Below are 14,191 nucleotides of genomic sequence, written 5' to 3' on the forward strand. Positions count from 1 at the left end.
CGACTTGGCAAAACACAGCACGACTCGGCAAAACACAACATGACTCGGCAAAACACAACATGACTCAGCAAAACACGACTCGGCAAAACACAACATGACTCGGCAAAACACAGCATGACTCGGTAAAACACAGCGGGACTCGGCAAAACACAGCATGACTCGGTAAAACACAACCTGACTCAGCAAAACACAACATGACTCGGCAAAACACAACATGACTCGGCAAAACACAGCATGACTCGGTAAAACACAACATGACTCAGCAAAACACGACTTGGCAAAACACAGCACGACTCGGCAAAACACAACATGACTCGGCAAAACACAGCATGACTCGGTAAAACACAGCGGGATTCGGCAAAACACAGCATGACTCGGTAAAACACAGCATGACTCGGTAAAACACAACATGACTCATGTGTCATTATTATTACATACTAACATTGAAATCATGGCTGAAACAGAACCAATCACGTGACCATTAACCACTTAGATATCAAACACAGAGCATTTTATTCTATTTTTCTATGATGTAATGTTTTTATTGTATAGTGCTTTCAGTTTTGTATGATGTAATGTTTGTTTACTATACCCTGTATGATTTTTTACATTTGACACTGTCATTTTTTTTGGAAATTTGCAGATGAAATTTAGCAATCTAGCTAACTCTGGGACAGTCAATGACTGTCCACTGTTCTTGTTAAATAAACAAATGATAAATAAATAACACAACATTAAAAACTAGATAACAAGTAAAAACATGAGTAATTAATCAAGAGGGTTCTTAATAGTAAAACACAGAAAAGGAACAAAGGCACCAATAATCAGATAAACAGGTAAAACAAACAAATGACTAAGCTGAGAGGAGCAGCCTGACTTCTTATTGGATGATCTTGAAATCTTTAAATGACATCAGAGCTAAAGAAACACTGAAAGCCAGTCTGTGCCCCCCCCCCTCCCCCCGCAGCTCCAGAGGAAACGGCACATAGGAAATGACATCGTGGGGTTGGTGTTCCAGGAAGAAGCCACGCCCTTCGTGCCGGACATGATCGCCTCCAACTTCCTTCACGCCTTCCTCCTGGTGCAGGTGGAGAGTCCCTGCTCCGACAGCACCAGCTACAAGGTACAGCCGCTCCTGTCCGTGACCGTATTCTGACCCTGTTGTTGTTGTTGTTGTTGTTGTTGTTTATGTCGTGACGATGGAAGCTTGTGATTGACAGGTGTCCGTCACGGCGCGAGAGGACGTGCCGTCGTTCGGCCCGCCCCTCCCAAACCCAGCTGTCTTCAGGAAGGTGAGACGGCTGCTCGGGTTTAGCTGTTTGTTGTTTTAAAGGTTATGTGGTCAAACTGGAGATTACAGCATGATGCTCCTCTGATTACACAATAATAACTGTAATCTATATTATTAATACTGTGTAATTACACCATAATTACTAGATGGATTGTACTGTTAACATCTGATTACGCCGCAATTATTAGCTGGATAATGCTGTAATGTCTAATTACATCATAATTACTAGTCGATTATATTTGTTAATGTCTAATTACATAGTAACAACTTGAATCTATTATATTATTAATGTCTAATTACACCATAATTACTTGTAGATTATATTGTTAATGTCCAATTACATAATAAAAACTTGAAAATATTATTTATTTAATGTCTAATTACACAATAATCACTAGTCGATTATATTTGTTAATGTCTAATTACATAATAAAAACTTGAATCTATTATATTATTAATGTCTAATTACACCATAATTACTTGTAGATTATATTGTTAATGTCCAATTACATAATAAAAACTTGAAAATATTATTTATTTAATGTCTAATTACACAATAATCACTAGTCGATTATATTTGTTAATGTCTAATTACATAATAAAAACTTGAATCTATTATATTATTAATGTCTAATTACACCATAATTACTAGTAGATTATATTGTTTATGTCTAATTACATAATACAAACTTTAATCTATTATATTATTAATGAGAGTCTGGCTGCTGTGTGTCTGCAGGGTCTGGAGTTCAGAGACTTCCTGCTCACCAAGCTCATCAACGCAGAGACGTCCTGCTACAAGAGCGACCGCTTCGCCCGGCTGGAGGTAAACGCCCCCGCCCCCCCCACCCCCCCCCGGCGGTCACATGATGCTTCAAACCTCCTGATGCGTCGCGCTGAACTTTGATGTTGGAGCGTCGACACAAAACCACACAACACAGACTGAAAAATGTTCTGCATTGAGGGTTCAAGGGGAAATCATTCAGGCTTTTCCTGTCCCATACTGATCTGTAGGGACTGATTGGGCTGCTGATCAATACCAGTGACTCATTGATTACTTGGCCAGCTGCTGAGATTTCTGGCTTTCAAACAATCCAGCTCTGAAGACTGAAAAGCCAAAAAAATCACTCGCCAACGCCGTTTTATAGGGTATAGTTTAGTTTTAGTTATAGTTTTATCAGGAGAGGGTCTTCTTTGGGTGTTTCTGCTGGATCTCTGCTCTGATCAGCTGCTCACTGCTCTACATTGGAAAAATTTGACTTTTATTTATGTCCATTACAGGCCACCGTAGTTCAAGGGACAGGAGGGAACATTTTGTTGAAGTCAACTCAAAATCTTGTAGCATCACATACGTTGTTTTCCTGTTTTTACGGAAGAGGATTAGAGCCACATGTGAAGTTTAGTTTAGTTTAGTCCTGAGATTAATCTCAGAATTCTGAGAATAAAATCAGAATACAGATAATAAATACAGATTCTGTAATTCTGACTTTAAACTCAAACTTCTGACTTTATTCTCACAAGTTGACATGGTTTCCTTCACTGGAACATTTACCTGCTTTTTATCTTTGTATTTTTTTCATGTTGGTTTAAAAAGTAGATATGAATACTTCCCTGTGGATTGCAAATATATGTGTCTGTGTGTGTGTGTGTGTGTGTGTGTGTGTGTGTGTGTGTGTGTCTGTGTGTGTGTGTGTGTGTGTGTGTGTGTGTGTGTGTGTGTGTAGGAGCGGACCCGGGCCGCTCTGCTGGACGGCCTCCATGACGAGCTGCACAGATGCACCCAGAGCATGCTGGGATTGACAGGGGGAGAGGAGGAGGGGCGAGAGAACGGCCACGCCCACGGAGGACTGCTGGAGTCCATCAAGGTGTGTGTGTGTGTGTGTGTGTCTGTGTGTGTGTGTGTGTGTGTGTGTGTGTGCGTGTGTGTCTTCTTTTCTTTCTTTCTTTCTTTCTTTAAAGCTGCTGTGTATCATTTTAACATCAGTCTATCATCATCATATTAATATTCCTCCTTGCTCTAATGACAGAAAACAGACGATTGTTCTCCTCTCTCTCACTCCAGTAGTATTGTTAGTTCTAGTGTTTCTCCACATTAAGACTACATTTCCCATCAGCCCTGTTGCTTCCTGCCCCCCCTCCCCCTCCCTGAAGAGGATCAACATGTTGGAAGTGATTTCTCCATCTTCCTTTCCCTCCTTCCACCATCTGCTGCCAGAAACTCTTTCAGCTTTAGCTCCGTTTGCTCTGGAAGAACAGAACCTCTTCCTGTTTTGTGCCGTAAAGCGATCAGAACCTCTTCCTGTTTTGTGCCGTAAAGCGATCCAGCAGATTTCCCTCCAGATCCACCAGGTGGAGAAACTATGGAGGATGTTTACTGTTATTATACTGATGTCTCTAATTTAATGTGCTGATGATTTATGGATAGTAAAATGATACACAGGGCGGCTTTAATGTTACAGTAAATTTTGTCAATTTTGGACCAAACTCTTCTTCTGTATCAAACTTTTATTTCCCTTTCGTCTTCTCCTCTCTCTCTCTTCCTCTCTCTCTCTCCCTCCCTCTCTCTCCTCTCTCTCTCTCTCTCTCCCTCCCAGAGGGCGATGCGAGGGCGGAGCGTCTCCATGGAGACCATGTCGCGGGGGGCGGGGGGTCTGCCCACCAGTCTGAGTGGGGGGGGTCTAGCCCACATCAGCGCTGAGGTGAGCAGAGGTCAAAGGTCGCCCAGCAGAGAGGAGGGAGGTTTCGTTCTGACGCCTTTAGTGACAGGAGTGATGTCACAGTGATGTCACAGTGATGTCACAGTGTTGGACACTTTCTGATTTCGTGTGAAATTCAGGGAGACTGAACTTTTCCATTCATTTCCACTTAATAACCTGTAAACCTGCACAAAAGATTTGAAAAATCCCTTAATTTCTAGAGTCTCTGTGAATCAACCCATGAATAAATCCCTTATAAACCCATATTAATCTTACTTTATTAAAGATGTTATTTTAAATGGATTATTAATGTTTATGTAAAGGAGAAATTAAGGACATTTCAGGGATAAAATTGACCACATCACACTACCAAACCCCTTAATGTTTATCCCTGAAATGTCCTTAATGTCTCCATCACATAAACATGAATTATCCATTAAAAATAAGGATTAAAATAATGTGTTTTTAAGGGATCTGTTCATGGGTTTTTGTGCCTTTTGTGCAGGTTTACAGGATTATTAATGGATTATTAAGGGAAAGTTCCTGTCCCCCTGAATTCTTCATTATAATAGAAAGTCACAAATGAAGGGGAGTTTAAGGGGTTTTGATGGGGTGTCCTCCATTAATAACTCCCTTAACTCATTTTAATGGGAGTTGAGGGGTGAAGTAATGTAAATGTAAGGTTATTTTAAGGGATTAGCAGGGGAGTTTCCAGCGTGACTGACTGAACAGCGACATCACATCACAGTATCCATCACATAGAAGTTTCTCTGGCAGGAAGTTGTCATTGAGAGTCGAGAAGTCTGACATTTTATAGTAATTAAAATGCTAATAATAATTTCTTACCAGCTACAGCCTTTTCACTTTTATTTTTTACCTCCTCTTTATATATTTTACTATTCCTGATGTTTGTGCCTTTTTGTAAAGCACTTTGTAAACTCTACTTGTAGGTAAGTGTTATAAAGTTATATAGCTGTCGTTGTTGTTGTTGTTGTTGTTGTTGTTGTTGTTGTTATGACCATACAGAGTGTCTCTCTCTCCTGTCAGTGTAATGTGAAATCTCCGGTGAAGAGGCGTTCAGGTCTTTTCCCTCGACTGCTGAGCATCGACAGCCAGACCGAGAGACACAGCCAGCGCAGGTCAGCTGCTCTGTGCTGCACTTTCACTTCTACTGTAGTCCAGTTTAGTTTAGTCCAGTTCAGTTTAGTTTAGTTTAGTTACAACTTTAGTTTAGTTTAGTTACAACTTTAGTTTAGTTTAGTTTAGTTTAGTTACAACTTTAGTTTAGTTTAGTTCAGTTTAGCTTAGTTACAACTTTAGTTTAGTTACAACTTTAGTTTAGTTCAGTTTAGTTACAACTTTAGTTTAGTTTAGTTTAGTTACAACTTTAGTTTAGTTTAGTTCTGTTTAGTTACAACTTTAGTTTAGTTCAGTTTAGTTACAACTTTAGTTTAGTTTAGTTCTGTTTAGTTACAACTTTAGTTAGTTTAGTTTAGTTCAGTTTAGTTACAATTTTAGTTTAGTTTAGTTACAATTTTAGTTTAGTTCAGTTTAGTTTAGTTACAAGTTCAGTTTAGTTCAGTTTAGTTTAGTTACAAATTTAATTTAGTTTAGTTACAACTTAAGTTTAGTTTAGTTCAGTTTAGTTACAATTTTAGTTTAGTTTAGTTTAGTTCAGTTCAGTTTAGTTTAGTTACAAATTTAATTTAGTTTAGTTACAACTTAAGTTTAGTTTAGTTCAGTTTAGTTACAATTTTAGTTTACTTTAGTTTAGTTTAGTTCAGTTTAGTTTAGTTACAAATTTAATTTAGTTTAGTTACAACTTAAGTTTATTTTAGTTCAGTTTAGTTAGAATTTTAGTTTAGTTTAGTTCAATTTAGTTACAATTTTAGTTTACTTTAGTTTAGTAGTTTAGTTTAGTTACAAATTTAATTTAGTTTAGTTACAACTTAAGTTTATTTTAGTTCAGTTTAGTTAGAATTTTAGTTACAAATTTAATTTAGTTTAGTTACAATTTTAGTTTAGTTTAGTAGTTTAGTTTAGTTACAAATTTAATTTAGTTTAGTTACAATTTTAGTTTAGTTTAGTTCAGTTTAGTTTAGTTACAAATTTAATTTAGTTTAGTTACAACTTAAGTTTATTTTAGTTCAGTTTAGTTAGAATTTTAGTTTAGTTTAGTTCAATTTAGTTACAATTTTAGTTTACTTCAGTTTGGTTTAGTTTACTTAAAATTTTAGTTCAGTTTAGTTACAACTTTAGCTTAGTTTAGTTCAGTTTAGTTCAGTAGTTCAGAAATAAAGTTGACTCTGATCTGTCATGTTTTACATACATATATATTCTATCTGCGAATACTTTGAATGTTCCAGTCAGCTCAGTGAGCAGAGGAGCTTCGACAGCTGCCACCCAACACAGGAAGTGAGGTCAGAGGTGCCGTCCAATCCCAGCTCTCCAGAGGCCGGACACAAGGACAGGTAGGTGTGTGTGTGTGTGTGTGTGTGTGTGTGTATGACTGGGTAGGTGGTCTTATTTCTTTCTTTGTTTCTCAGCAGTAGAATCATCATTATGTTGTATATATTTGTATTATATTTTTATTATATTATTATTAGTAAATGAAAACGAAACCAGAAAATCAGAAAAACAGCTGCAGTTTGAAGCAGCCGGTGTTTTCCTGCAGGATCCACGTGAAGAAGGAGAGCAGCAAGATTTCCCGTTCATCGTCCAGCACCGGCAGCTTCAGCAGTCCAGCTGAAGACACACAGGTGAGAGAGAGAGAGAGAGGGAGAGAGAGAGAGAGAGAGAGAGAGAGAGAAAGAGAGAGAGAGAGAGAGAGAGAGACAGACAGAGAGAGGGAGAGAGAGAGAGAGAGAGAGAGAGAGAGAGAGGGAGAGAGAGAGGGAGAGAGAGAGAGAGAGACAGAGAGAGGGAGAGAGAGAGAGACAGAGAAAGAGAGAGAGAGAGACAGAGAAAGAGAGAGAGAGAGAGACAGAGAGAGAGAATCAACTTTAAAGTGTATTCTATGAGATCCTCTGTAAAATTTAGTCTCCATCTTTGTTCCTCACTGTGGTGTTTCTGCACCACAGCACCACCTGTCAATCAAACAGTGTGGGCGGAGCTTGGATTTCCTGTTGAAGCAGTTTGAGTTTCTCTTTTCTCTCTGTCTGTTCAGTCATGGTGGCTATCGCTGCTCATGCTAACTACCCAGTTCTTCTTCTTCTGTTGATTCCAAACAAACCGGAAACGTTAAACGCATCACTTCCTGTGCAGCAGGAAAGAGCGACCAGACACCGGCTGTTTAGGACAGACAGAGGAGAAGATTTATGGACTGGATATCAGATGATCTCACCTGTAAAAAATGGCAAATAATACAGTTTGTAACATCAGTAATAATCTCTCTCTCTCTCTCTCTCTCTCCCTCTGTCTCTCTCCGTCTCTCTCTCTCTCTCTCTCTCTCTCTCTCTCTCTCTCTCTCTCTCTCTCTCTCTGTCTCTCGCCCAGGCTCTGGCGGTGGAGGGTCAAAGTTCAGGTCCGCTCATCGTGTGTCACAGCCCCACAGGTTCAGTTAAAGTGTTCATGTGTTTTGTGTTGCTTGTTGTGCTTCACAGTTTTCTCAACTTTTTGGTGGATTTTGGTGAATTTCACAAGAAATACACCGTTTTACACAATCAAGTATTTCTCAAGAAAAAAAGCAAAAATAGACATGATAATGAGTATGTATAGGAATATGTTTTTTCAAATCCCATCAATCATCTCGAGACCCCCAAAATTATCTTCAGACCCCCGGGGTGTCCCGACCTCCAGGTTGAGAACCACTGCTCTACAGTAGGCTTCATGTTCACCAGCTGATCGGTGGACACACACACTCGTGTCTCAGAGTGTTTTGTGAGAGAGGGAAGCAGCGTTTGCATTAATAAATCTGTCTGACAGCAGCCTGAGTGAACTGGGCCAATCTGCTCCAGATGAATGTCATGTGGACAGAATAATGAGATTTCCATATGATTTCCATACGCATGAGCCTGACAGCGGCTAAGAGGCTTATTCTCTGACCGGCCGGCGAGCAGCTCGGCTCTCTGATTCGGTCGTTCCGGCTCTTCGCGGCGCGGCGACACGAGGAAAACACGATTTCTCCATGAAGTAGACAGAGCCAGATGTCAGGAGAGAGCTGTAATCCTCTGGGTTTAATCCGGTAAATCCTCTTCAGAGACGGAGCAGAGACGCTGGACAGGAAGGAGACGCTCGGCGAGGATCCTGAAGCCTGGAGTCCACTCCGGCTGGACTGGACTGAAGACTGGACTGAAGGGTTTCTGACTGAAGGAAGGATGATTTAATGTTTCCTTCACTGGCATTTACTGCTGAGTTCTGCTCTGAAAAATGAAATCCTCCAACACTCCGCTCACGGACGTTTAAATGAATCAGGTCAAACTGATGCTGAGTGCGACACACATTCATACAGAGAGAGAGCAGAGCGTCACAGGATCCAGGTGAAGTGGGATATTGTCAATAGATAAGAAATATTAGTTATCAAATACATCTTCAACCCACAGACTGTAACAGATGCAGCAGTGAGTTTCCTCCTCCTTCATCTTCTGAAGGGTTTTGAAGCTGCAGGTTGTGTTTACGGCGTTTACAGCCGGAGCAGCCAGCAGAGAGAGGCAGAGGGGCGGAGCCAAGGTGGAGGGGGGCGGAGTTTGGGTCACCTGAGGTTTTGGACGCTTGGTTCAAACACAACTTGAGAATATTAACAATATACACATCAATAATAAACTAGAAATAACCGCCTCACGGTTGTATGCTTCCGCCAATAAACTTTGTTTTATCATTGCAAGGACAGTCTTTATTTATTGAACATATATAATTAATGTGATTATTAGGTCAACTTAAAGGATTTTGGTGTCTGCAAAAGTAAGTGACAGCACTTCCACCGTTTTTGTAGAATGACCCAAGATGGTTTTCTCAGCTACAGTGGTAAGCAAAACATTATGATGTCACAGTGAAGTTGACCTTTGACCTTTGACCACCAAAATCGAATCAGTTCATCCTTGAGTCCAAGTGGATGTTTGTGCCAAATTTGAAGAAATCCCCTCAAGGCGTTCCTGAGAATGGGACAGACAGACAACCAACCCGAAAACGTAATTAATAATACAACAATAATAAAATAAAATATTAACAATATACACATCAGTAGACCCTTCTCACTCTTCCGGGTTCTACCCAGCAGAAGTGGTCACAGTAGGGAAACTCAGCAGCAGTCACAGCGTCTATGAATGAGATGGATACGTCTGTGGAACACACTCCTCCGGTTCTGTCGTCTTTATTGAGATTTCTACCAGATTTTTCAACCAATCACATCGTTCTGTTGGAGGAGCAGCTTCCAGTTACAGAGAGGATGAAGCTCGACAAGGATACAAGCTGCTTCTGAGAATCACCTCCATCCTCTCCTGTGTGCTCTGGAGAGTGTGTGTGTGTGTGTTCTGGAGAGTGTGTGTGTGTGTGTGTGTGTGTGTGTGTTCTGGAGAGTGTGTGTGTGTGTGTTCTGGAGAGTGTGTGTGTGTTCTGGAGAGTGCGTGTCTGTGTGTGTGTGTGTGTGTGTTCTGGAGAGTGTGTGTGTGTGTGTGTTCTCTGACACTGAGATTTTCTCTTCTGTTCACTTCCAGAGGTGAAAAACAAAAACTCTCCCAGATCCAACCTGAAGTTCCGCTTCGACAAGCTGAGCCACTCTGCTGCGGTAAGAGAGAGAGAGAGAGAGAGAGAGAGAGAGAGAGAGAGAGAGAGAGAGAGAGAGAGAGAGAGAGAGAGAGAGAGAGAGAGAGAGTGTTGGATATACTGTACCAGCAGGATCATGGTGCTGATATTTGGCCTTGGACACTCATAAAAGAATTGCAAGATTTTGCTTAATTCTTAATTCAAGAATTACTTAAGAATAGCCTATAGTCTATCGAAGACGAGAGCCAATCAGCAGGCCGGATGCTGCTGTATCTGGGCTGTGATTGGCTGCCTGGCCGCTGCTTTATGGTTAAAGGTCACCATTGTGTCATAACTCAGAAACTCGGGCAGCTAAACTTTCTCCAAGTTTCCGACTCTGGAGGACGTTTGTGTGAAATTCCCAAGTAGGAAATTATTTTTTCCGATATATCTGCTGAACATGAACGCACCTCTGACCCTCCGTCAGTCTCACTGTGTCTCTCCATCTCTTCTCTGTAGTTTGTTGTTAGCACACATGCTCATGTCACTTATTTGATTCTGCTCAGTAAAAGTCAAAACTCAGCACAGCAACTCAAATCTTTCAAGAAACTGAATGGAAAAATCACATGCTGTGAATACAGAAACTGTTCAGTACGGAAGCCAAGAACGGCCGTGCTTGCAATTATTTTTTTTATTGCCGTTATCTCGAGATCACGAGTTAATTATCTCGTTACCTCGAGAAAACAAGCTTTGTTATCTCGAGATAACGAGATAATCAACCCGTTATCACAAGAAAACAAAATGTTGTTTCCTCTTATTACTTATAATGTTTATCAGAGATCAGGAGCCATGCCAGCATGCAGAGATGGAGTCTGGACAACTGTAGCAACTGATTTAAGCTGAAAATGTCAGATCAAGGAGGATCCATTACTGATCAACACATCAGACTGGACTTCAGTCAAGGTCTTTCTGTTAGAGAAAACATTCAGATCAGTCCTCGTCATTTAAGGAGAAGACTAGCAGTTCTGAATCCTCCCTGACAGTCATGACAGTGATCTGAAGGCTGAAATCAGGTGTGATCAAATGAACCAGACACTCATTTTCGAGTTCTCCATAATTATCCCGTGATCTCGAGAAAACAAAAGTCGTTTTCTCGTGATAAATTATCTCATTATCTCGAGAAATCGGCCTTTTGTTTTCTCGGGATAACGAGATAAATTATCCCCGTTATCTCAAGAAAACGAGCTTTGTTATCTCGAGATAACAAAATAATTAACTTGTGATCTGGAGATAACGGCATAAAAAAAATAATTGCAAGCACGGCTGTTCTCGGCTTCCGTAGTTCAGAACATATTGTCTGTTCCCTGCACCCTGCTTTCATGTGTCAATACTGTCTACATTTTACCATCAGTATTCAAATTTCAGTCAACTTTGACTCATTTCACAGTTGAATTTGATATTTAGGGGAAACTGACAGTCCTGATTTGGATCCTGTGTGTCCTGATGTGACTCAAACTGTTGTAAACTGTTGTAAACTGTTGTAAACTGTTGTAAACGCTGCGGACGCCTCTCTGTCTTCAGCAGGGACACTAGATGGTGAGGAGAGGAACGGGAGGTTTGCATCATGTATGTATCTGTTATGTATTTATGCATGTATGGTGTACTTTATTCTGCAATGAAGAATACAACCACAATGACAACTACTGCCTGTTGCATTGCATCACAGTGTTTTAAGTCTCTGTGTAGCTCTGGTAGAGTCTTGTGTTGTGTCTCTTCCTCCATGATAAAACCCCAAAATCAGTGATTCTGTGATCTGTTGCTGTGAATTGTGTTTTTTTCTCTCTCCATTCACTGGCATTGTACAGAGTGTGAAAATCACACTTCTGGCACAAAAACACCAACAAAGCAGATTCTGACTTCTATAATAAAACCAGTCCTGCTGCTGAATTGTTCTGAAGTGAAGAGTGTTGATGTTTTCATTCCTTTTCTTCTTCCTCAGCAGCTGACTGAGGCGACGGGAGGGGAAGGAGACAAGATGTCTGCCTGTCCACACAGAGGAAGAGGACGCAACTGGAGACAGTGATGAATTATCAGACACACACACACACACACACACACACACACACACACTCAGGAGGAAGGCAGAGGCCCGGCAGCAGTGCAGCGCCCCCTGCAGGGCTCAGCGGTATCAGTTGCACCTTTTCTGCCAACAGAAGGTTCCTATCAGCACCTTCAGGACTGTGCATGCTTACAGCCACCTGTCATGTTTTTACCTTTTAGAACCTAAATGTACAGGACTTTTCTCTGAGTACACACACACACACACACACACACACACACACACACACGCACACACACACACTCAGTGTTCCAGTACAACACTACAGAGTGAAGAGGTTGGTGAGGACCAAGGCAGAGCTGAGCTCTGTCAGGCCTTATGGCCTAATTCCTGCATTCCTACCTTCCCCCTGCAGTCAGGTGGTGTCAGATTTACAGTCCGGAGGATTTCCGACCAGGAAGTGCCACATGAACACATGAACGTTATGTCGGATGAACAAGTCGAGACGTCAGGATCGTAGCTGCAGCAGGAATCGGTCGAGTTTTGACGTCATCGCTCTTTCCAACATGGCTGAACAGATCGCACAGTCGCACTAGAACAAGAGAAATTTCATACATTCAAGCCGAAAATGAACCACAAGTAAAAATGTACAGATATGGATATTCCTTGATAACTATAGTGCTGCAGCATTCAGTTTCCTGTGGTGTTTACATTCATAATCCACTGAAATAGTCAAAGATTGCTCACTAGCTCGATAACATAAAGCGACAACGACTCGAATGAGTTGTGACGTATTCCCGACTCAGAGAAAAGTATAATCTGACATCACTTGAATGCAGGGTCAGTACTACGGAAGAGTATTAGGGCCGCTGTAGGTGAATATGTTTTTACCACAGCTGTGGGGAGAGGGGTAATATTCAGAGAAAAAACTCAAAAAAAAAATTCTGAGATTAAAGTCTGAAATTTTCGAGAAAAAACTTTTTTTTTTTCTCAAGTTTCTGAATTTCTGAAGTTTAATCTCAGAAATTCTGAGTTTTTTCTCAGAATATTACCCCCCCTCCCCCCGGCTGCTGTAAAACAAAAACATCACCTACGGACTTAATACTCTTCCTACAGTACAGACACACAGAGACACAACAGACAGTCAGTGGTTTGTCGTCTGTCAGTCTGTTTTCCCTCCAGAGCCTCGTCTGTCCGTCTGTCAGTCAAACAGCGTCCGGCGGCTTCATGCTGAACAGGAAACACACAGACTTCATACTTAAAGACTTAAAGCAACACAAAGTGATTGGCGATTATTAATGGCTAAAGGTCACATGACCCACAATGACAAGTGAAGAGGCAGGTAGCAAGTTTACTAGTTGAAAACGTTTACTCGCTCGCCCTTATTCACATGACGGCCATTTTGAACACTCGGGGTGGGAAGCTCTAGCTTGAAGATTGTCATGTATATAAAAATAAGTGACTTCAGATAGACCTAACAGTTAAAATTAGCAGCAATCCCAGACACAACAACCACAACGACTGTTTCGATTTAGCAGGGAAGTTAGTTAGCTTACTAGTTAGTTAGCTACTAGCTAGCTAGCTAGGCTAGACGAGTAGCTGGTGATAATGGGCCAAATATATTAAAATGTGAACCTGTATCCCTCTGGATTCTTCAGATCCATTTGTTTCTAATGTGTTTTTCAGTGGGGAATCTGTGAACTGATAAATGTTTGTATGATGCATCTTGGTTCACAACAACAGGACAGAGTTGACTGGAGTTTCCCACCCAGAGTGTTGAATAAGGTCAGTTACTCAGGCCAACTGTGACAAGTGTTAGGAAAAAGGAGAAAACAACAAGAAGCTGCTGCTGTGTGGCTGTTTTCTTCACATCATTAGGTCTCAGTGAAATCTTCACGTAGCACAGCTAGCTTCAGGACTGGTTACAGGGTCTGAAATCGCTTACTGCAGGTTTAAAGCAACATTCCACTTAGTTTCAACATGGAGGTTATTTGGCTCTTGACCGCCATGAAAACCAGAATATCAACTACTCAACAAGATCTAATTATATAATTATGCGCTCATTTTCCATAATATACACCTATTTATCAATTAAAGGCCAAAAATTTACACAACTTTTATTTTCTCATATTTTCAAATAAAAATCCCATTACTTTTACTTCCTGGAAAACAGTGTACATAAAAACTCCAACCAATAAAACCATCACAGACTCCTCCCATAAATAAAACTGCCTTTCTCTAACTGATACTGATCTCCCATTTACACCGTCAGACACTTTCTTTTGAATGACTCCTCCCCCCCGTTATGCCCCGCCCCCAACATCCTGTTTCAAGCAGAAATCTGTCAAATTACAGAAGCAAGATGCTCATGCTGCTGTTTCATTGTGACTTCAGGAGAGTTTGTGCAGCAGAGCTGAAGCATCAAAGCTGAATTGGAGAATGTATCCTTTGTCTGTTTCATAAGTG

General features: G+C 40.9%; 1 pseudogene; it reads left to right on the plus strand.

Annotated features, from left to right (window-relative positions):
- LOC139657937 (rap1 GTPase-activating protein 2-like) overlaps positions 1-11,749 on the plus strand; it is a 25,890-nt pseudogene extending 14,141 nt beyond the window's left edge.
- The last annotated feature ends 2,442 nt before the right edge of the window (positions 11,750-14,191 follow it).

The sequence above is a fragment of the Centroberyx affinis genome, unplaced genomic scaffold (assembly GCF_046629955.1).
Source record: "Centroberyx affinis isolate AG114_WGS23_722 - 3 ecotype Tasmania unplaced genomic scaffold, CSIRO-AGI_Caff_v1 ptg002787l_1, whole genome shotgun sequence".
In the NCBI taxonomy this organism is placed as follows: Eukaryota; Metazoa; Chordata; class Actinopteri; order Beryciformes; family Berycidae; genus Centroberyx; species Centroberyx affinis.